This window comes from Erpetoichthys calabaricus, chromosome 13 (assembly GCF_900747795.2).
Source record: "Erpetoichthys calabaricus chromosome 13, fErpCal1.3, whole genome shotgun sequence".
NCBI classification, from domain to species: Eukaryota; Metazoa; Chordata; class Cladistia; order Polypteriformes; family Polypteridae; genus Erpetoichthys; species Erpetoichthys calabaricus.
Window position 1 is genome coordinate 88,363,986 of NC_041406.2, and position 25,423 is coordinate 88,389,408.

The following is a 25,423-nucleotide window of genomic DNA, read 5'->3' on the forward strand; positions in this document are numbered from 1 at the left end:
GCTTTGTACCCAATGAACCAAGTTACCTGAACTATTCTATAATATTTTAGAAATTATTTAGCACTCTGATGCTGATCTTTCTGATTATAAATTAGGTTATTATGATAACAGTCGACGAGAAGAATTCATAATTACTTGCAGAATTACAGAATTTGAGGGTTCCTCTTGAGTGCCTCTTTCTCTCGCATGATTTCGCTCAAAAACTAAGCAGCACATTGTCATCGCATAACAGACTTAAGTTTCGAGTTTGGTATTTTTCCGTCCAGGATTGCTGCCACCTATCAGTTCGGGAGAGCATGAAACTTGAATTATTCAGTTCCCCCTGTCCTTCCTTCAAGGTAACGTTCCACCATTTAATGGCACCATACCCACTCTTCAGATGACATCCTAAGCCCAGATCCTTGTAAAGGAAGGGAACTTGCTGTCTCTTTTTGTGCTTATTTGCCAACTCGGCCTCCTGGTCAGGTGTAGGAAGGGAGTCCATCCTGGCAGGGACGCCTGCCATCCATTACACAGGCAATATAAATCTGACTGGGAGCACCTGAGACTGGTTTTACTCAACACTACTAAGGTTCAATGAAACCCTAAACTGGTTTAAATGGGCAGAGAAAAACAGATGGATGGATGGGTATAAGAATTGTGAAAAAACAAATGTATTGGAGCTAAAGAATAGACTGATGCGATCTTTACAACAGCATCCTGAACTACCAGAGAGCTTAGTAAATCAATTTACTTACGTGTTTTATTTGTCTTTTATCTGAAAATCAAACACTGTATAAAGCATCCCTTTCTATGGCTGGTGTTACAAATTAGGAGGCTGTTTTTCTATGGCAACGGTACAATCCAATTGAGCGCAATGAGAATTTCTACAATAGATTTTGTAACTAACATCTGAAAGTGCCGCTTGGAACGGCAATAAAAGGAAATTCCCAAAGGTATGACGAGGACTGAAAAAGTGTATTCTTATCAAAAGATCCTCCCCAAAAATAAAATCTACAGTAGCAAGTTGTATAGACACAGAGCATGAGGGGCCTTTCAAATCTCAGGGAATGCACTGCAGCGCGTCTCTTTGCCTTATGAATGGGGAATTTATGTCAAGTGCAGCAAATATTGATGGACTGATTGATAATCCTTGCAATAGATTTGGAGAATCTGGAGTCTGTTTGGACTTTCACACTAGCAGGTTTTCATTATTTTTATTTCATGTAATAAAAGCTAAAAATGAGAGGGCTGACAATATCTCGTATGTACATTATTTATAAATTCTGTCGATGAGGATATTCATATTTTATTAAAAAGTCTCAATAGTCACTATTTTATCAAAGGTGAGATTGTTAGTTTAGCTTTAGTTTTTTTAGTTTTTTTGTGAGGTTAGGGTTAGGGTTGAATACATTTTTCTTTATTCTGTTGTTATTTTTAGATGCAAGTTTGGTGATGCAGTCAAAAATCCACTATGTAGTTAAGTTCAGGTTCTAATTCTACAATGTCGAAAAAGTCAAGAAAAGACGATTTTAGCATGGTGTCTGTGTGTATGTCCATGGACGTTCTGAACCGCACAATGAAAACAAATTATGGGATAACCCCTATTCTGTACGTACGTGAAAATATTCCATACATATATGAAAATATCGTACGTACGGGATACTTTTATGTACATACAAGATGTTTTCAAGTACATATATGATACTTTCACATACATACGGGATACCCACAATAATTTTTTTAAACTAACTTTATCTTGTAAGTACGTGAAAGTATCTTGAATGTACATGAAAATATCACATACATACGTAAAAGTATCCCGTACGTACATAACAGTATCCCATACGTATGCAAAAGTATCCCATACATTCGAGATATTTTGACGTACGTATGATATAAGGGCTGTCCCATAATTTTTTTCATTGTGTGGTTCAGCTTCCGTAAGTATCTGTGTGAGTCTGTGCAAAATTGATTTTCACCTGATAAAATGACAATGTTCGATGGAAATGAACCTGCACTGTGTTACGGTAGTTTTCTGCTGTCTCGAATACATTTAGTCACTTGTTCCGTTTACTCACTAACTCACTCGTTTGCTTTTCATACACTACTTCTGATGGTGGCAGTCACAACAGGCCATGCAGTGCAGTCCAGGCTTCCATATTTCCCAGCAATAATCTTGAGATGATACAGCTCATTGCCACACTCACATAGAAAAAAAAAAGGCTGTGTGCTCCGTGGTTAGTCTCTCAGGTGGGTGTTAGCATATCATAATCTCTTGGACCAATAGCGTGAGTCTTCCGCATTCGACTTATACGACCGATATTATAAAATACCAGAAATTATATGGTAAAATCAAGTCCCAACTTATCCACGGAAGAACTTATCTGTGAGTATATACGGTAGTGTGCTGGGCCCTACGTTTTTGATAGCAAAATAGGAAAATATATAAGCATCAGAAATATCGTGGACCTCCAGCCAGTGCCCATTGTACCCATACTTTAACATGGTCAAATCAGGTGTGACGTCATTCCCACCTCTGACTTCCGACGTCAGAGGTAAATAAAATGCTTCATTTGACTAAAACTCATAACTCACAAGTTTTGAGCTGGAAAGAAAACACGGCCCAGACTTGGAATTCCTACCCGCAAACTCAGAGCTGATCTCTCAAGTCCAAGTTTGTGATTTCAGATTATGACATCAATCCAAAATGGTGATGTACACCACGCTCAGGAAGTAGAGTAATTCTTCATGGGTTTAATTTGGTTATTAGAACAACCGATTTTAAATGAATCGTCTCAATCCATAATACTGAATATTGGTAAGTTAAACATTAACAGTAACCGATGTTAGCTTGATACATCCTAATGTTCGTACATTGCACTCAATAGTTGCTTTGAGCAGTTTTTTAATTCGCTGCTTCCAAGTAGAAATAGTACTATTTGTCATGGCCAAATGATGAATCTGAAATGTGAGACGATCAGGGGAATGCATACGATGACCTTTACACCGTTGCTTTGATGACGTCACGTGTGACACACTCCCGATTGTCCTACATGGTAACTGAATGGCAAACATCAACAAAAAAATGGCTGTGACCGTAAGAAAATAATATGGTGCCCCGGGAGAAGGTAAGTCCTTTTCAATGTGGTTAAAAATACAGATTGGATTCTTTAATCTTCAAATTCATGGAAATGAAGTTTGAAAAAATTAAGAAGACAAAGGAACCGTCAGAAAAAATTTAAGTTGCCAGCCAAATCATGACATCTGCTACCAGGAAAGACTCTCACCCCAGTAATCCATCCATCCATCCATTTTCCAACCCGCTGAATCCGAACACAGGGTCACGGGTGTCTGCTGGAGCCAATCCCAAACAACACAGGGCGCAAGTCAGGAAACAAACCCCGGGCAGGGTGCCAACCCGACGCAGGACACACACACGCACACCCACTAGGGACAATTTAGGATCGCCAATCCACCTAACCTGCATGCATTTGGACGGTGGGAGGAAACTGGAGCACCCGGAGGAAACCCATACAGACATGGGGAGAACATGCAAACTCCACACAAGGAGACCCGGGAAGCGAACCCAGGTCATCTTACTGCAAGGCAGCAGTGCTTCCACTTCGCCACCGTGCCGCCCCCAGTAATCCTGAATTGTAAAAGTAAGGTTCAGAATGTTGTAGTTGTTATATTGTTTCCTTCAATTCCTTTATCCAAAATATCTGAAAAGTGTAAAAATTTCACATTACCCTGCACTCCATTATATTAACAAGGGGACGACTAAGTAATCAGTCATCTGTATCATTTTCAGATTCCAGCCTACATTCAGTTCATGCCAGGCATGTCTAATGTTCTGTAACTGCACAGCCATTACTATACATCCCAGTTTTGGCTCCTCAATCAGACAGCCCTTGTTTTATGCTTTTTGCCAGTATTTTCTTGCAATTATAATAAAAAAACCAAGTTGATAATTAGGAACAGGCCACCCAACAAGCCGGCTCATGTCCACAAAGGTATGCTTCATTTCTATGAGTCAACAGAGTAATTAATTCTAATTCTTTGGGTCCGTGACGTATCATTTATTGCAGTCATCATCTGAATGCAGACAAGTTTGTCTGGCCTCATTTCTATGGCATCCCAGCATGACGCGCATCTTGTGCTTCCCAGCAATATTTACCAACGCCGACCCTTTTGTGTTTAATGTCTTAGTATTTTAGGCTTTCTTGTTATAATTTAAAATGGATTTTCACTTCTTGAGCTATCAGACATCAGAATTAGATGGTTAACAATGTTAAGACTTAATATAAGACAATATAACATAGCTTAGGCCTTTTTTTTTTACCTGGACTGGAGTCATTTTAAAAGTTTTCTTTTGTCATCTATATGTTTCCAAGTTAAGAAATTTTAAACTTTACAAAGCTCGTGTGGATGCTGGGTTAGAGAGGCCTTTGATTGTGAGGAAGACCCCCCGTGTGGTGGATTGGTGCTGAGCTGTGAGGTGGGTTATTGTGCCGGTATCTGGGGCACAGAGCTGGAGTGGTTTGACTCCTAATGTTCTGGAGAATGGAGTTACATCAAGGATAGCACTTCTCTCTTATGGAGTTCCAGAAAGGTCAATTTTGACCCTGTATATGTTACCTCTTAACTCCATAATAAAGAATTATAGGCTCTCATATCCTTGCTATGCTGATGACACTCAGCTTTACGTGCCTTTGAAGTTGGTGAACAATAACAGTCTTCAGCCCATCCACGATTGCCTGAGGTACATCAAAGCCTAGTTAGAATCCCATTTTCTCAAGTTAAACAAAGACAAGTTATTGTTTTTGGGACTGTGAATTCCATGGTAGAATGCAGTTGATTTTCGTTCTTGCTGTAAACCTGTTGTTATGAACCTTGGGGTTCTGCTTGACCCGTGTTTAAAATTTGACAAACAAACAAATTCTGTTTTTACTCCTTCTTAAGTCCTTACACTGGCCACCCAGTTACGTTTAGGACAGATTTCAAAATTGTCCTTTTAACATATAAAGCCTTAAATGGCTGAGGCCCTATTTACTTATCTGAAATTATCATTACTTATAATGTGAATTTCCCCGTAGGGATTAATAAAGTATCTATCTATCTATCTATCTATCTATCTATCTATCTATCTATCTATCTATCTATCTATCTATCTATCTATCTATAAAAGAGAGTGCATATTGAGATCTCAAGATGAGAGCATGCTTACGATTCCAAGGATTAATAAAATAACAGTGGGAGTTCGAACGTGTAGTTACAGGGCCCTGAAGCTGTGGAATGGTCTGCTGCTACAATAAGAGCTGCCCCTTCAGTCTTATCTTTTAAATCTGGGCTGAAGACTCACTACTTCAGTTTAGCACACCCTGACTAGAGCTGCTGATTAGCTGTGCATAATGCATCTCTGAAGTTAGTCATTAGTACTAAAGTATAAGTAATATATTTATAATCTCTGTATATTTATAATATAGTAATATATATTATTATATATAATGCATATTATTAATCTATATATATAATTCACTAAGCCGCCAGCGAGCAAGACACCCATGGAGCACGCAGGACAGAGCCACGCCCACCAACTCTAAGACCATTGGATGCAATGACAACTCACAGAGCCACGCCCACCAACTCGGACACAGCAACTCACAAAACAGGGCGTCATTCACGTTCATCTCTGCTACATTCCACATGCACCTCTGAGCCACTTTTCATTATTCTTTTCGGTTATGACGCATGACCACGTCTACCATCGCAAACTGTTTTACACACCATGATCTTAGAGTTGGTGGGCGGGTCTCCGTGAGTTGCTCTTGCGAGCAGGCACATGACCAGGTGGTGTGTATGCTTCGAGAACGAGGGTGGACGCGGCAGGACCATCTAAGAAGAGGCATGTTTGTCGCGGATGTGAATCGCTGTATGCAGCGTGTAAAACAGTTTGTTTGTCGCGGATGTGAATCACTGTATGCAGCGTGTAAAACAGTTTGCGATGAGTATCCCATGGTCTTAGAGTTGGTGGGCGGGTCTCTGTCAGTTGCTCTTATGAGTGGGCACATGACCAGGCAGTGTGTATGCTTCGAGAACGAGGGTGGACGCGGTAGGACCATCTAAGAAGAAGCATGTTTGTCGCAGATGTGAATCGCTGTACGCGGCATGTAAAACAGTTTTTGAGAGGTATCCCATGGTCTTAGAGTTGGTGGGCGGGTCTCCGTGAGTTGCTCTTGCAAACGGGCACATGACCAGGCAGTGTGTATGCTTCGATGTGAATCGCTGTATACAGCATGTAAAACAGTTTGTTTGTCACAGATGTGAATCGCTGAATGAGCGTGTGAAACAGTTTTCGAGGGGTATCCCATGGTCTTACAGTTGGTGGGCGGGTCTCTGTGAGTTGCTCTTGCGAGTAGGCACATGACCAGGCAGTGTGTATGCTTTGAGTGCGAGGCTGGACGCGACAGGACCATCTAAGAAAAATCATGTTTTAGTTCGCATATGTGAATCGCTGTATGCAGCGTGTAAAACTGTTTGTCGTGGATGTGAATCGCTGAATGAGCATGCGATGGCGGTCCTCCAATTGTCAGTCACGGACAATTGTATGTTGCCCTCTCCAGAGTTCCATCTTTTCATTCACCTACTGTCGTATCCTCAAACCCACCCCATTTGGACAACTGTGTCTTTCAGGAAGTGTTCACTCATCAATACATAATTATGCGGCATATGCTACGCCGCGGGTTGGCTAGTATGTTATAATAGTAATATATTTATAATCTCTGCATATTTTCCCCCTGTTACAAAACCCTCCCCTATTCTGTTTCTCTTCACAGTATCATCATGTGGCACTTGGCACCACTGCCCTACTGCCAGGTTGTTTGCCTGCCTATGGAGAAGTGATCTCAGATAAAGGAGCACTGGAATCATCAGTTAGAAGGGTCATTTCACCTGATTGGCTAGTCCATCACTGACTCAGCTGTAGAATGGCCAATGGGACGGGGGGATGTGTTCACCGAGGTCTCCAGGACTCTGACTGTGTCTGGCATGTCTGACTCCTTTTCTACACCTGGATGTGGTTCTGCAAAGAGCTGATGAACAGATATTGTTGTTTTTTATTTATGCTAATTAGTTTCTACTTTATTTTTAATGTATTTGAACAAATCTGTACCCTTATATGTGATAGATCTGTATTAAGTGAGTGGTGTAATCTGTTGTGACGTTTTGCATTGAGAGTCATTGCTGTGCTTTGTGCCTGCACTTGGTAAGGAAGGCTGTGCAAGGATAAGGTTTACAAGGCCAAAGTTGACGGACCCTTCCCTTTGTTGGGGTTTTGGCTATGGTTTTGGGAGACTTTGTGCTAAGGAACTTCCTAATTTATGACACTAAGATATTCTACGTGCCTTGTAACACTTGAACATTCACTTCATTTTGTTCTGCTAGGAATCAAAAATTTGCAACGAGAAATGAACGGACCAGGAGAATAGATGTGGCCAAATTACTATAAGAGTGTTGTAACCACTAAACAAAATCAAAAGGATGAGCAAAATCATAAACTTTGACAACAGAACAAAAAAACAACAGATTTTTTTCTGAAAATACAAAGGGGTTTGGAATATCCGCAATCACAGGTAAGGAAAGGGCAATGGGTTTGATCTTATATCCTGTTGCTTATATTCCAAATGATGTCTGATGGCACAGAATTCTGGATCATATCCGAGGCAATGAATAAATAAATAAATAAATGGCAGTACTCATAAATAACAACAAAGTGACTCAAATTAAGTTTAAACTTCTTCAATAAATGTCAAAATAAAATACCAATGAAGACAGCATAATCTGCATGGTCAGAAACTCCATTCCAACAGTTTTTTATTCACTCTCTTACTCATTCAGTTATTCACTTTTCACATTTAATTAGTTATTTACTCATTTACTTACTTACTAATTCACCCATTCCCCTTACTCATGAACTTCCACGTTTGCTTACCTCTTCTCCTTTGTTGGGATCAGAGCTCAAAATAACAGCCTGACATCCCGATCATACTGAATGTGGGATGTGGGTGGAGTTGTCGGTGTTTGTGGGGTGGAGTTTTGAATATAGATGAAAAAGGAGGAAGTTTTGTTTTGTGTTGTGTTGGCTTGTAGTGGGGCTCTCTCTTGGTGTTGGTCTCTGTTAACTTGAAAACAAGCACCTTATAAGTATTTTTAATAAAGTTAACTTTGGAGCCTTCAAGCCTTCTGTGTCGCTCCTTGCAGAAAATTAGGACAAGGGAACTCAGGGACAGGGTTTTACCCCAGAGCACGTTGTTCTGGCCCTGGAGCTTCACACCACTGAACACGAGGAAGGAGAAGCTCCCCTGCGTCACCCCGACCACGGTCCGGAGACAGGCAGGAAAGGTAACACCTTTCTTTCTCTCTCATATACACTCAGTCATTTGTTCAGTTTACTCACTAACTCACTCATTTACGTTCATCCACTACTTCGGATGAAGGTTGCAGTCATAAGAAGCCATGCAGGACAATTCAGACTTCCATATTCCCCAGCAACCATCTGAAGCTCTTCTTGGTGAATTTTCCAGTTATGAGCTTTTGCCCCAGATTTCCTCCAAGTGAATCACATGCTTCCTCTGAGAGGCATCTGAAGGGCATTCTCAGTTGGTCATCACATCAAATTAGATTGTGGATCTCACAAGGGAGCCCAGAAACTCTGAGCAGAAACCTCATTTTGGCCGACTGTACCCATGATCTCATTATTTTACTATATAAGAAACATCACCTGGATGCACTGGGATGCATCATCAGTGATGTATTCTGAGGTCATCGGGAGTTTCGGATCTCGCAACATCATACACCCTCGCTCAGGCGACCCAGCCGGGGTTGATCAATCCCCAACTTGCATCCCAGTAGCAATCCACAGATCAGCCCTTTTTATCCAAAGCCACCTTGAGGCTTTCTCTGCGGATAAGATCCCAATTCTGTAAAGACAGGTGAGCCCTCTATAGACCTGCATTGCGATTTAGTCAAACGTCAACAGGTAGCGCAATGCTAATGATGTGAGAGGCCTCATCTTAATACATAATTTGCCAGTCTCCTCACTCACTCACGTCCGTCCGAAGCCGAATGCGCAGTCGCCTTCTGCGCAGCTGCCCGAAAAACCTTACGAGACCGACATCGCGGCAGGCGGCGGATTTACGGCCGCGAAAATTCAAACAGAAAGGCGACTTCGATTAAAGCTCTAGAGGCCTGAAAGGCAATTTCGACTACAGCTCGAGACCTAATTACGCATTCATTCAATACACCTATATCAGGTTTGTGGTGCTTAGACTTATTACTATTCCATATTGTACTGGAACATTCATCATTCAATATTATACTATAGGCCTGTAAAATTCATCAACTAACAGTACAAGCCTGTACAGTAATGAGTAAAGCGGACTACAATCATTACAAAACAACTTCTTTGTTACTCGTCGAAATGGGCTCTTTGTCTAGTTTCACAATAATTTACAGCAAAAATGGAAGCCATTTTGAAAAGTGCTATTCTTTTTGTAATGAATGTCATCATTTAAGTTACAGTAACATTAAACCTACAGTATTCAAAAACTGCACTAATCCTATCCATAATGTGACTCGGTAAGTGTACGCGGTGGCCTTTAGGCAGTGTCTCAGCATGAGGTAATGCAGTGCTACTGTTTACCCTGGAAGTCATATTCTCAACTTCAATGGCACTTCTGTGGGTAGTACGGTTAGTGATGCAGTTAATTAGTACTTTGGCATATAACAGAATATGCAAAAATATGTTCAGGGTTCTCACTAAGTAGAATTGTGTTTTGTTACATGCTGCAACAGCACATTAGACTAATAAATGGATAACAAGGACGAGCACATGAAAGAGGTACCTACACAGTAATTCGAGTGGAAGTCTGGTAGGTGATCAGATTAAGTGTGTCCCCTTCGGAGAATTGCATTGGTGACATTACTTCAATTTGGGTATTGATATCAGTTACAGGATGCAAGTAGATATTGTTGCTGGTTCTGCCTTATTGCATACTATTGGAGTAGCAAATGCTAATAATGGCCACAATAACAGCATTAACAACATTACCACAAGTAAGACACATTTCCAGTTAAATTAGGAGGTAAAGAAATACGCCACCCAAACATATTTTTGATATGTTACTTACACCATGAGATCTGCAGTGATGGCTGACAAATTGTTTTTTAATCTTATGTTTGTATAGAAAACTAAGATATCAAACTTTCTGATAGAGTTGCCATTGGACCACTGCAAACAATTTCAAAAACGTCCATGAAAAAAATCTCACATTACTCTTATCGCATATTCCACACATCAGAACAGTGGACACGGAGGAAATGCCTTCTCTTGGGTTGAGCTTTTCATTTGAAGACCACCTCTCCCCCTCATTCACTGGTTAGTAGTTCTGTCTTCTGTTCTAACTTATACCTATTATGTAATAGCAGTTTGCTTGAAACCTCCTAAATTCTAGACATTAGAACTTTATAAATTGTAGCCACTAAACAAACAGGATACTCAATGTGCTTGTTGAATTCTAAGTTGTTACAAACCGCAGCTCCTATCTGAACTTCTCCTTATAATAAAGAAATTCGTATTAGCTAAGTCTGACAGAGTTTAAGGACTCAGATAGGCTCTGGATATTGGACAGAAAATCAATGCTACCGCTTGAGCGCCTCTAAAACAATGCCATAGGATCTTCAGTGTCTGTAGAGTGGAGGTGATCAGGATTTACTGGATCTCAAGCGAGACAGTGTGACTCTTCCATGACTGCAAATAAAGCCTGACCTTTGCCCACCCCCCCATTGTAAAAAAATGCTGAGATCCTGGGATTGAAAACCTTAAACAGGATTAGAAGGAGTTTAAAGCTAGTTAGGCTTTTTATAATATATAAAGAACACACAGGTGAGTGGCTCTGGTGTTATGTCACATCCATTATGGAGAATGTTCCCAAGATGGCTTGAATATGAGTTAAAGTTAAATACATTACAATATAAAGCAATGTGGTGTTGTGCCTAACAGGATAACCTAGCTATGTACCCAATATTACACTGTGCAGGTTCACAACATATCATGTTCCTTTTTGGGTTGAGGACATTTGTATCTTTACCTCGATATAACAAGGCATCCAGGAGGATGAAACAATCATATGGAGGTGACAGAAGCGCTATCTCAGGGCCTTACTGCTGCGAGAAACCCTCAGATAAAGTGTGTTCACCATTAGAGGATGAAAATCACTTGAAGCAACTAAGGAAACAGGAAATTGCAGGCAGCTTTGGACTTCAAACACTGAAGTTGTGGATTCAAATCCCACTACTGACACCATTTGACCATGATGACGTCACTTGACCTGCCGGGGATCCAATTGGAACACCAAAAGAAACGTAACTAATCGTATCTTAAATGTTGTAAGTCTCCTCACATAAAGGTGTCAACCAAATAATTTAATGTAAATGTATTTATGTATGTATGGCAAGGATTAATTTATTGATTTATTTCTAGCAATAATTTCTTTATTTATTTACGCCAAAGATGTATGTATTATTATTTATTTACATTTAGGTCACGTTTCCTTCTCTATATTGTACGGGCACTGTAGTTGTGTAAATTGGTACAAGTTATACAGATACTACTGTGTTATTCCTATATTCTTTATGGAAATCTTAGAGAATATTTCTTTTTCCTTTACATCAGAAGGAGGAAGAAGAAACTCAGAACAATCAGAGATAGCACAGCAATACAACAATACAATACAATAAAATCAAAACTACAATAAAATTACGGCCATAGCCATGAATTCACTTCAGAGAGATGAGAAGGTTGCGGTGGGCTGGCGCCCTGCCTGGGATTGGTTCCTGCCTTGCGCCCTGTGTTGGCTGGGATTGGCTCCAGCAGACCCCCATGACCCTGTAGTTAGGATATAGCGGTTTGGATAATGGATGGATGGAGATGAGAATGTAAGAATTATAGTTTCATGTTTTAGGGGTTCAAACCTGAATGCCCCCTCACTGTACCTATGGATAAAAACATGCAATGAACTGTACATTCCAAATATTAAAATGAAGTGAGAAAAAATTAATTATTTTCAAGGTGTTTAGGATCTAAGTTTAGGGGCACTCAATATAACAAGTCAGCCAGGGATATGAAACGATCATATGGAGGTGACAGAAGCGCTATCTCAGGAGCTTACCGCTGCGAGAAACCCTCAGATGAAGTGTGTTCACCATTAGGGGACAGAATTCACTCGAGGCAGCTAAGGAAACAGTGTGGTGCAGCGGTTAAGGCTTTGGACTTCAAACCCTGAGGTTCTGGGTTCAAATCCCACTACTGACACCATTTGACCATAACCAAGTCGCTTGACCTGCCTGTGCTCCAATTGGAAAACCAAAAGAAATGTAACCAAGCGTATCATAAAAGTTGTAAGTCTCCTTGCATAAAGACGTCAGCCAGATAAGCAAATAGAAATGGAGACAATACTGTGGGAAGTTCAGAAGCAGGAGGGACTGGAGACTTATGGAGCACGGGAGTGTTGTACCGTATCGAATCCACATGTTCATCTCCATTGTAATCATTGTGTAGCCCCCAAATATTCACTTACAGTATATGGTGAGAACATTTAATGAAGCCACTTGATGGACAATAAGGAGTTTGAATGATGACTCTAGCAGCAACATTCTGTACCTGACATGGACTCCCACTAACGAAGATCATGTGAAAATCTGACCTTGCAGCTAAGACCTCAAAGAGTGGCTTACAAAAGCAGACAAGTCAGGTCTATCAGGGAGATTCAGTGCTTGGATTTACCAGCATGCCATCCTGCCCAGAATCCTGTGGTCGCTGCTGGTCTACGAGGTCCCAATAACAATGGTAGAGTCAATGGAGAGGATGATCATCAGATACCTTTTTCAGCTGCTGCTGGGATGGAAGCTGGGGTCTGATCACCCACTGGCTGGGTCACCTGGGTGAGGGTGACCCGAAACACCCATTGACCCCAAGATATATTACTGATGATCCATCCCAGTGCTTCTGTGGAAGTATTTTTCGAAGGAGGGGGCTGAAAACACTGGAGGTTTTGAATGCCTCTAGCGTGTAGTCATAATAAGTGGCCCTGCAAGTAGATGAAGTTATCTGTGAGCCAAAAATTAAAATCTGCTCTTTACTGTGAGTTTAGCTACTGCTGGTTCCTCCTTCCAGGTTTTAAATAAGTTCTCTACTGAATTTTGTGGCCCCTGGTCTCTTCTAGCTTCTACAGTTCTTTCTTCAACTTTGAGATACATCACGCCGTGCTGATTTTATAATTAAGCTCTTACTTGCCTTAATCTGCTTTCACGTTCATGATGATGATTAAATCTTTGTCCTACAAAGTGCTGAAGAACAATAAATTCACAGTGTTAGGAAAATGTGGAGGTAGCCCATAAATGCTTAAAATTAAAGATATGTATGTAGCATTTAAGAATCAACCATCTAATTTCCACTTAAGCTTACATTTGCTGTAGATTTTCATTTTTTTTTGTTTCTTAATTTTCATTTCTCATTAAGTTTATTGTTCCTTATTCAATCAGGGAAATTAAAACCAGCGTTCTAAATATGAATCAGGCAGCCTTCATTTTATAACCTTTGCCAACAGTAGCACCAATAGGAGTCGCTGCAGCTCAATTTAATAGCCAACAAAAGTATAAGACAGTATACATGTATTTATCAAAACTATGCAAGGGCAATATGAACACTGGCAGAACACAAGATGTCTTAGCCTGCAGTTTCACTGATCCAGACTAAACCAGTTTTAACAACTGGAGTGGCTTTCCCACGTTCCCTGCTTTTGAAACTGCAGTTTTCTGTTTCACCCTAGCCTGACTGATCCTGGTAAAGGGAGGTATTTCAACTCCATACTAGTTTACCGGCACTGTATCTGAAGCTGATGATGGGTCTACAAAGTCTTGGAGCTACCAGAAATCAGTACACCCTTTTTGAACCAGAGACCAGTTCATCCTTGAGGTTCTTACACATGTGTACCTGAGGGTTACCTTCCAAGCTCATCTAGAGGTAAGTGCTACCACTCTGGGACACCAGCGGGTGCAATCATTAACTCTTGTATCTCTCTTAGCACCCACAACTCTGAGAAGATGACCACTGAGGGCAACTGACCGACACCCCTTCGAGTCCGGGAGCTATTGAAGCGAGGTGTTCCTGAGAAGTTACATCTCATTCAGGAGATAAGTGCACTGCTTTACAGAGCTCCAATTCTGCATTAATCCCTGAAGGGAAATTCTCTTTCTCGCATACACCAGCGTACTCAGAGGTTTAGGGGCAGAGCACAGGGTCAGCTATTTGTACAGGCCCCATGGAGCAATTACAGGTTACGGGCCTTGCTCAAGGGTCCAACAGGGTAGCATTCCTTCTGTCACTGCTGGGATTTGAACTGGCAACCTTTGATTTACCAGCCCAGATCCTTTAGCCACAGAGCTACCACTCTGCCCTTTTTTGTGTATTATGGGTTGTCACACACGTGCGCATGGGGGGCAGCTAAAGTGCCTGAATGTGGTGTGGTAACTGGCCCGGACACAAACAGGCGGACAGCAATGGTTCACCCAACACACATTTATTATACATTATTTACACATGTGAAACACACACAACCCCAAAACTCCCCCAAAGTCCAGGCCTCACAATGCCTTGCCTTTCTCAGGTCCACCTCCACTCCTCTCCTCCAAGACTTCATCTCTTGTCTTCCCGACTCCAGCTGTTGAATGGAGGGAGGCGGCCCCTTTTATACAGTGTGGCGGAAGTGCCGGCTGCGCACCCGGAAGCACTCCGGGTGTCCCTGGTTTTCTTCCCCCCAGCACTTCCGGGTGTGGCGGAAGTGCTGAGGGCCAGGGCTCCTCAGGCATTGGGGCGTCCCCTGGTGGTCACCACGGGCCCCTATCTATCTATCTATCTATCTATCTATCTATCTATCTATCTATCTATCTATCTATCTATCTATCTATCTATCTATCTATCTATCTATTGTGAGGGATGGCTGGCCATTTACCCTGGCCAATACCCCCAGGCCGCTAAATGGAGCCCTCCCTGTAGCATGGAAGTGCCCCGAAGACCAGCAGGGAATTATGGACAATGGAGTTTTCCTTTACAGCCCTGCTGGATATCACAGGGGCCAACAGATGACTCTGCAGGGAGGCCCAGAGAGTTGTTTGTGCCCTATAACCCGGAAGTTCGTCGTAGGCAAGTTCCGGGTTGAAAAGAAGGACTTTTTATCTGATCCGGAAGTGATAAGAAATCACATGGACTGTAAGATGGGAAACACTTCCGGGTCAGGGAATATAAAAGGACGATGGGAAATCCCAGACGTTGAGCTGATCTGGGTGGAAGGGTGGCAACGCGTCTGGGAGTGTGGAGGATTGATTATTGAATTGTTTATTGATTAGTTGTATGAGTATTGTGGAGTGGAGGGTGCTTGGTGCACATAATTGTCTAAATAAAAGTAATATTTGGACTTGTACCTGGTGTCTGACGTCTAGTCTGAGGGTTAAAGGGGTCACGGAGTCCATTAATCTGTCACACTATCTATCTATCTATCTATCTATAGGGTTGAGCTTCTAAGCTCTGTTCCCGTGGTCCCCAAAGCCACCAGGTCGGTCGCCCCCTCGTGGTCTGGAGGAGGCGTGATCCATCGTCCGTTTCTTCGGGCATCCCAGCTGGGTGCCACCCCAAGCGGCTTGCCACAGTGGATAATTCCACGCCAGACCAGGGGGCTGGTGGAGCGTACTAACCCTTCTTCTCTTTCCACTGCAGAACGATTATAGGAAATTCCGCCTGGTCCCGATGGCATCACTTCCGGTCCCGGGACCAATGATGTCACTTCCGGTTCCGGGTTTAATGACATCACGTCTGGTTCCGGCCCTGATGATGTCACTTCCTCTCTGCCATCTTTGCCTCATCTGGTTTGGACTCGATTCTGTATACAAATATACTCTCAATTTAACTTTTTTTCAGCCAGGAATAATTATACGGGTGGCTGCCCCAAATCTTTTTGTGTACTCTTTTGTCTCATCTTTGACAGCGTACATTAACATTGGCCTTAGGTTTACTGTCTATTGTACAACTTATGCTTAAACATACTCATTTTTAAAATTGTTTTAGGAGTTAACATACTTTTTGACACATTATCATAACGTCAGCCTCACATTTGCAGAAACCTACCTTTAGTCAAAAGCACTGCTTGTCTGTTTGTTGACAAGACTCCTGCTTTCTTTTTACTGATGACACAGAGACACCCTGAGACTGTTAATTTTTTTCATAAATTATTATGCTAAGGGGGGCATTTTTACTAATGTTATCCGCACATCAATACCTGTCACTAAGATAATGTGTGTTATACAGTATGTTGTTTTTGTAATTGTGAGACGTCCTTTTTGATGACACAGTGACACCCACACGTTGTCGTGCCGTGTTGTCTGAAGAGACCAGATTACTGGTTACATCTGATCTGATTTAATTTTTACCCCTTATAATAAACCTGGTAACAAACCTTATCCGTTTTAATGCATTTACGGAGAGATCCCTACTAACTGTGTTACAAATTCACATCACATGCTATTACACATTTATAGGTGCTACTTGCTCCATTGACATTCCAGCAATGTTTTGTGGAATAGAAATGTTCAAAATAAAATCATATTGATGGACAAGTTAATACTGGAAATGCCTAAATTATCATCCTCGATTTACATGTACACTCCGCAGTATTGATCGATTTGACATTCACTCATCACTCATTCTCATCACCGGGCTGAGGGAGGCAATCTTAGCTTCTGTGTGTCAATGGCCGAGGCTGGCTACCTCATCGTCAATACTTTAGCAAGGGCCAGAAGTCGTTCCACTCATGAGCTACACTCCTGACGGGACGTACCCCTTGTGGGAAAATGTGTGGGGGTTCCAGTGGAAGAGCTTGGCTCTAGCCCACCCAGGGGTGCCAAATTAATATAGGAATATAAGGGATTGCTGTTTCTGCCTACTGAGGGATCCCAACTTAATGGAGTCAATTATGTACAGATCTGAGAAAAAGAATGCTGTGAGACTCGGGTCCGAACACCACCAGACAGACACCAACACTTTATAAAACACACGTTTATTAAAGCTAATAAGTCTCACACAGCACTCCCAGCACCAATCATCCTCCTCACAGGCTTCTGTCTCCGTCTCCATGGGCCGCCTTTCCTCTCCTCCCGGGAGCTTTGTCCTGCTCCCGCTCCCGGCACTACCTCACTGATTGGAGTGAGGCGGCCCCTTTTATTTCCACCCGGATGTGCTCCAGGTGCCTGATGCTCTTCTGGCAGCACTTCCTAGTGTGCTGGAAGTGCTGCCCTTGCACCCGGAAGCACTCCGGGCGTCTCTGGAAGTCCACTTTCCCAGGTGTGGCAGAAGTGCAGGTTTCCTGGTCCACACAACGCTCGGGGCGCCCCCTGGCGATGGCCAAGGGCCCCTATAGGTTTGGGCCTCCTGGTTCGGTCCCCGTGGTCCCCTCCTTAGCCAGGGTGGTTGGCCCCTCGTGGCCCGGGGCGTGTAGACACTGCCTCCCGTTCCTTCCAGGCATCCCGGCTGAGTCTGGCCCCCAGCCTCCTGCGACAATCCATTGACTAATGTCAATCGATCAGTGAATATTTTAGTAATTGATTAAGTAATTAGGTAAGACTCCCATTTATTTTCCTTATCTTTTTCTGTAGAATAGCATTTTTGATTTTGATTTTTGATTTGATATACATTGTTAATCCCAGAGGGGAAACTGTCTTTTTGCGTAATCTCTGGGGGTCGAACATCAAGGTAAATGAAGCACACTAATTTTAAGAAACAGAATAATGTAATTTATTGATAAATCGAAGGGTTATAAAAATATCCATCCATCCATTTTCCAAACCGCTGAATCCGAACACAGGGTCACGGGGGTCTGCTGGAGCCAATCCCAGGCAACACAGAGCACAAGGCAGGAACCAATCCCGGGCAGGGTGCCAACCCACCACAGGGTTATAGAAATATGATAATTGTATTTACAGTGGGTACGGAAAGTATTCAGACCCCCTTCAATTTTTCACTCTTTGTTATATTGCAGCCATTTGCTAAAATCATTTAAATTAATTTTTTACCTCATTAATGTACACACAGCACCCCATATTGACAGACAAAAAAAAGAATTTTTGAAATTGTTGCAAATTTTTTAAAAAAGAAAAACTGAAATATCACATTATCACATATTACACTCTATTATATAAAAAAATCCTGAGGACGAGACAAGACTTTTTAGCCTGGGATGAGACGAGACTTTTTCAGAGAGATAATTTCATGTCCCGCGAGATGAGACTTTGTGCCAAGAGATTTAACAAAGCCTGGGGCCATAAATAAAAGACAAAGAGTAGATCGTAAAGAATTCGAAAATGTTGGCACGATACAAATGCAAAGCAGGTTAGAGACAATGAAAGTACGAAAATTCGAAAGTCTCAAAAAACAGATAGTAAAGATCGCATTAGCACAAACAAATGGAAATTAATACTCGGTGAAATGACGGAACAGCAAAAAGAGATTGAATATATGGACATAGGTGATATGACAGAAGTACGTACATATTGTTTGGATTTAAACTTTATGTTGGAGACTTGTAGATCGTCCAATTCGTGTAGTGTAGTGTTTCTTCCCAATGAAGTGGCGTATCCGCGAGAATTAAAAGATTTGTTGTTTGGTGAAATCCACATACGTGAGTGGCAGAAATGTGAAATGGCTGGCGTGTAGCGCAGACCGGCGGGGTTGGCGAGCTAAGCGAGGCAGGGGGCAAAGTCCCCTTGTCAACATAAAAGAAGTGTGGAAAGCAGCCAGGCGGACATTGTTAGTTCACCCATGACACGTTTATTTACAAACTACTCTATACAGTAAAGTGCACACACAACCCCAAAACTCGCCCAAAGTCCAGGCCCTTACACCATGCCTCTTCCTACTTCAGGCCGCCTCCACACCTCTCCACCAAGACTTTGTCCTCTGCACTCCCGACTCCAGCCCCTTTTATAATCACCCGGACGTGCTCCAGGTGCCTCCCGATTAGCTTCTGCCGGCACTCCCCAGTGTGGCGGAAGTACTGGCTGCGCACCCTGGTCTTCGTCCCCCCAGCACTTCTGGGTGTGGCGGAAGGGCTGAGGGCCAGGGCTCTTCAGGCATCCGGGTGCCCCCTGGTGGTAACCACGGGCCCATATCATCTAGAGCGGCTGCTTTCTCATGGTCCGGAGGAGGTGTAGTCCCTCTTCCAGTCCTCCTGGGTATCCCAGCTAGGTGCCACCCCCAGCCACTCGTCACAGAAGGGACACACGACAGATGAGACAGACAAATATTCATAACACAGAAGAGGCTGGGTGTTTACTTACTTACAGTCCTAATTTATCTTGGAAAGGATAAACAGTTTTACAATACTAGGTCTTTAAGCCTTGAGTGTTGATGCTCTAGGTTCAGGTGATGTTAGATTACACTCTTTGACTTTGCTGTATGGTCCTTTGTCTGTGGTGCAATGTGATGTTACCTTTCACAACTCGCAGTTAGGGTCTTTACTGTGTCCTCTGCCACTTCATACGGAAACGCGCTGCTCTTACTGGTACAAGGGTTTTGGCACTGAAGTTCCCCTCTTGAAGTAACGTCTGCTTCTCAGATTGGGTTCAATCACAGGCACAGAGCTTGGCTTGGCAGAGTGGACCTTAGGGATAGTTCAGGGTGTTGAGCTTCGAGGCTCTATGGTGATTAGCGTCCAGGCTAAAGTCAGTTTGTGAGCTTCTTGTTCCACAGACTGTGGGCGGCTACTCACACCAAAGAGAATGGCTCGTCAGTCTTTCAACACACCAAAACAAAAGATTGTCATCTTTCAAATACCCCACACACAAATCAAAGAGATCAGTTTTCAGGTCTCCCAAACAAAACAGTCAGGAATGCAGCTAGTTTTGATGAACGGTGTAATCTCTGATGATTCGATTAACGTCCCTTCCAGTTACAGATTGAGTGCCTGCTTATAGGTGTGTTATTTTGTATATCATAACTAGCCAGAGCTCACTTTGTGGTCAGAAGTCTATAATGAATGTCCACTCGGGAACCTTTTTGTCTAAAGGGGTCTCTGCAGTGGTGTCAGCTCAACTCTGATTTACATCTGTCTTATCAGTTGAGTTGGTTGGTACGAGGTGAAGTTCAGCCATTCATTCATCAATGCTGGTGTGTGTGTGTTACAGCTGGATTCTGGCATTCCTGTTAAATCTCCTGTATTAACAGGCCTTGTGTGCCACTAAAAGCCTAGCAGAATGGACAATGCCCACTTTGTCCTATGCCCTGAAAGGGCTACATTTTCAAACCACAATACAATACAATACAATACAATACAATACAATACAATACAAAACAATTAATTTTTTTTATAGCTCAAAATCTCACAAGTGCCGCAATGGGCTTTAACAGGCCCTGCCTCTTGATAGCTCCCCCAGCCTTGACACTCTAAGAAGACAACTCCCAAAAAGACCCTTGTAGGGAAAAAAATGGAAGAAACCTTGGGAAAGGCAGTTCAAAAAGAGACCCCTTTCCAGGTAGTGGGTGTCAAAAAGAAGGGGGTCAATACATCCATCCATCCATTTTCCAACCTGCTGAATCCGAACACAGGGTCACGGGGGTCTGCTGGAGCCAATCCCAGCCAACACAGGGCACAAGGCAGGAACCAATCCCGGGCAGGGTGCCAACCCACCGCAGGACACACACAAACACACCCACACACCAAGCACACACTAGGGCCAATTTAGAATCGCCAATCCACCTAACCTGTATGTCTTTGGACTGTGGGAGGAAAACAGAGCGCCCGGAGGAAACCCACGCAGACACGGGGAGAACATGCAAACTCCACGCAGGGAGGACCCGGGAAGCGAACCAGCGTCAATACAATACAATACACAGAACAGAACAAATCCTCAATACAGTATAAAAATAAAAATTTTAGAAGTATGGAGATAGAGTTTAACAGTAGATGATATCACATAATAAGATTTGGATTTCCACCTGAAGCAAAGGCCAAGAGTCACCTCAAGAGAAGCGGAACTTATAGAGGCGCCGCTCCACTTCCATATTGAAGGGCTCAATTCACTTATCTAAATAATCCTAACATATAACACTCAAATGAAATATTACAAATCTTAATTCAATAAACTGAAATCTTTACTTACAATCAGTTTCACCAGACAACATTTTTTTTTTGTAGGTTCTGCTTCCTGAAAATATTCTTGTAATTATGATAGGCAGGTTCAAGTTGAATGCAAATATAATTTCCGATTGACCGTGCCACATAGGAATTGGGAGAAACATGAAATGAAGTGGGCGGCACGGTGGCGCAGTGGGTAGCGCTGCTGCCTTGCAGTTGGGAGACCTGGGGACCTGGGTTCGCTTCCCGGGTCCTCCCTGTGTGGAGTTTGCATGTTCTCCCCGTGTCTGCGTGGGTTTCCTCCGGGCGCTTCGGTTTCCTCCCACAGTCCAAAGACATGCAGGTTAGGTGGATTGGCGATTCTAAATTGGCCCTAGTGTGTGCTTGGTGTGTGTGTGTGTTTGTGTGTGTCCTGCGGTGGGTTAGCACCCTGCCCAGGATTGTTTCCTGCCTTGTGCCCTGTGTTGGCTGGGACTGGCTCCAGCAGACCCCCGTGACCCTGTGTTCGGATTCAGCGGGTTAGAAAATGGATGGATGGATGGATGAAATGAGCTGGTCTTGAGTTTAGTGTGTTTAATCGCTTATTGATTCAGACACACTGTATTGTTCATCTGATCTAAACAGATTTATGCTCAGCACCTCATACTTCTCATTTCAACTTTTTCATCGCTGCATTGTTCTGGTGAAACCTTCCACCATGTTGGTCACTGACTACTCCGAGATTAGCAGGGAAGAAGTGTGAGAGCAGACGATGAATCTTTAGTGACATGTTGCACTTCGTGGTTCTGTATGCTTGAAGCGTGATGTCAACCAGCTAGTTTGGTGTCTTGTAGGTGCCAAGGAAATTCCCAAACAACATCCTCGAATGCCTTCCATGCGTCAATCCAGATTTTATATGAAGAAGAGGCAAAAATATCTTTGTTGTGCTTTGTGTTCCACATTTTTCTCTCCTGGAACCAAATGCTTACTGAGCGGCCATTTCTTTTTAAAGTAATGAGAGTCTTTAGCACAAACGAAACAGCAGAACTTGGGATTGTCCGAGCTGCACTCCCAGTAGAAGTGCCACTAATTTTAGATCCCCAGTAATGAAGGTGTTGAATGCAGATGTTTCAACAACAGTTCCAAGTTTTCGCAGGTTTCTTTCATGTGTTATTAACTCTTTGAGGGCTGAATATTTTTTCCAAAGAACTCAATTTTCTGAAAAGCACACAAAACAATGGTTTCACACATAAATCAACATAAAACGTCTGTTGCTATGTGCTGTGGCTGCTGTTGGCGCATGTTCAGCATCTCTGGCTGCAGTGACTGCATGGGGGCACCTTAATGGTCAGCAGGAATACACGGTGGGCCGGCTGCCTGCCTGTCTTCACACAGCAGGTGGGTGGCAGTGCCGGTAACACAATATGGTTTGTACCTCTTGTCATCATAAGTGGTGGTCCTCCCAGGCGAATGCTGGTGTAGGCGGATCAGCTACACGAAAGTGTTCAGCACCACGATCAGCTGGCGACCGATTAGATGATGCTGGTGCCTCACTTTCGTTTTCAATATCCATCTCCAGATCACTTGCATCAAACTCTGAGTCAGACAAGTAAGAGTCCTATTCAACGAAATTACGTGAAACATCCATGGAGTGTTTTGCTTTGTACATTCGCTTTGGTCTCTTGCCAGATGTCGATGCCATTTTAGAGGTTGTTTGCTCTTCGCTACTCAGGCACGAGTAGGGAATCGAGGTTAAATCAACAGAGCAATGTAATTTTCCTTCTAGCAAAGAGAGTCGAACTAAAATGTAAGGGTCGAGTTTTGTCGCAGTTTACAGCTGATTACTGTCCTCTACCCCTGAATTTTGACAAAGGAGCCCTGAAGGAGTTAAAGGGTGGATACTGCCATTGTGTAATAAGACAGCTTTCACCAGGTTAGGAGGACACGTTGATATAGCGCATTGCCGCACCCACCAAATGACAACCCAACTCAGAATCCCAGATTAGGACCCGAGTGTAGCCATGCAACGGGTGACACCTCAGCACCACACTAGTTCACCACTGTGAGTTTTTTTATGGTGGCTGGAGTGCCAGTTCTGCCACCAACCCTCAGGTTTTTCCCTGCAGGTTGGAGGGCCTACATCAGATTAACGTCATACCCAGGACGGAGCAACAGCAGGTTAAGGGTCTTGCTCAAGGGCCCAAAGAAGTAGAGTCACTTTTGGCCTATACGGGATTTGAATTGGCAACCTTCTGATTGCCAGTGCAGATCCCTAGCCTCAGAGCCACCACTCGATAAAAAGCCACCATCATTGTGGGTCATGCTCACAACCCAAAGCCTTACCTGAATGAATCGAAACAGCTTACTTTATGGGGAACATATTAGTAGATTTAAAACAGTAGAGGACATCAAAAAATTTGGACGTGAGCATCAGTAGGCTTTGCTCCCAAGTTACCCAAACTATTCTGTAACATTTCAGTAATTATTTACCGCTCTGATGCTGATCTTTCTGATCATAAAATAGGTCATTACGATAACAATTGACGAGATTTCATAATTAACTGCAGAATTACGGTATTTGAGCGTTCCTCTACAGCACCTCTTTCTCTTGCATGATTTGGCTCAAAAATTGGTCAGCACATCATCATCTTATAACAGGCTTAAGTTTTGAGTTTGGTAATTTTCTGTCTAGCCGTTTTAGCTCTAGACTGTCCTCATGAAGCTGTGACACACAGACACACACCCATCATCGAGATATCGATGTATGTTTTTCAGTATCGGGGACGGCTGGGAGTCAAGTTACCCAAACTATTCTGTAACATTTCAGTAATTATTTACCGCTCTCATGCTGATCTTTCTGATCATAAAATAGGTCATTACGATAGCAATTGACAAGAAGATTTCATAAAAAACTGCAGAATTATGGTATTTGAGCGTTCCTCTAGAGCGCCTCTTTCTCTTGCACGATTTTGCTCAAAAATTGATCAGCACATCTTCATCTCATAACAGGCTTAAGATTCGAGATTGGTCATTTTCTGTCTAGCCGTTTTAGCTCTAGACTGTCCTCACGAAGCTGTGACACAAAGACACGGAGACAGACATACACCCATCATCGAGACATCCAGGTTTTTCAGTATCAGGGCACCTTAAAACATCGAGATCTGTGAAAAATTGGAGATCGAAATTTTTTGACAAATATAAAGCTTTTGCTCCTCACCCCATATGCTATCATGGGCTGCATCAGGAGTGGGCAGGAGGAGGAGTATAGGAACCTCATCAAGGACTTTGTTAAATGGTGTGACTCAAACCACCTACACCTGAACACCAGCAAAACCAAGGAGCTGGTGGTGGATTTTAGGAGACCCAGACCCCTCATGGACCCCATGATCATCAGAGGTGCAGAGGGTGCAGGCCTATAAATATTTGGGAGTGCAGCTGGATGATAAATTGGACTGGACTGCCAATACTGATGCTCTGTGCAAGACAGGACAGAGCCGGTTATACTTTCTTAGAAAGATGGCGTCCTTCAACATCTGCAATAAGATGCTGCAGATGTTCTACCAGACAGTTGTGGCGAGCGCCTTCTTCAACGCGGTGGTGTGCTGGGGAGACAGCATAAAGAAGAGGGACGCCTCACGCCTGGACAAACTGGTGATTAAGGCAGGCTCTATTGTAGGCACGGAGCTGGACAGTTTGACATCTGTGGCAGAGCGACGGGCGCTAAGCAGACTCCTGTCAATCATGGAGAATCCACTGCATCCACTGAACAGGATCATCTCCAGACAGAAGAGCAGCTTCAGCGACAGACTGCTGTCACCGTCCTGCTCCACTGACAGACTGAGGAGATCGTTCCTCCCCCAAACTATGCGACTCTTTATTTCCACTTGGGGGGGTAAACGTTAATATTATTCAAAGTTATTGTCTGTTATGCCTGCATTTTTATAACCCTTTAATCTATCTATCTATCTATCTATCTATCTATCTATCTATCTATCTATCTATCTATCTATCTATCTATCTATCTATCTATCTATCTATCTGTTATATAGTGCCTTTTATCTATCTATCTATCTATCTATCTATCTATCTATCTATCTATCTATCTATCTATCTATCTATCTATCTATCTATCTATCTATCTATCTATCATATAGTGCCTTTATATCTATCTATCTATCTATCTATCTATCTATCTATCTATCTATCTATCTATCTATCTATCTATC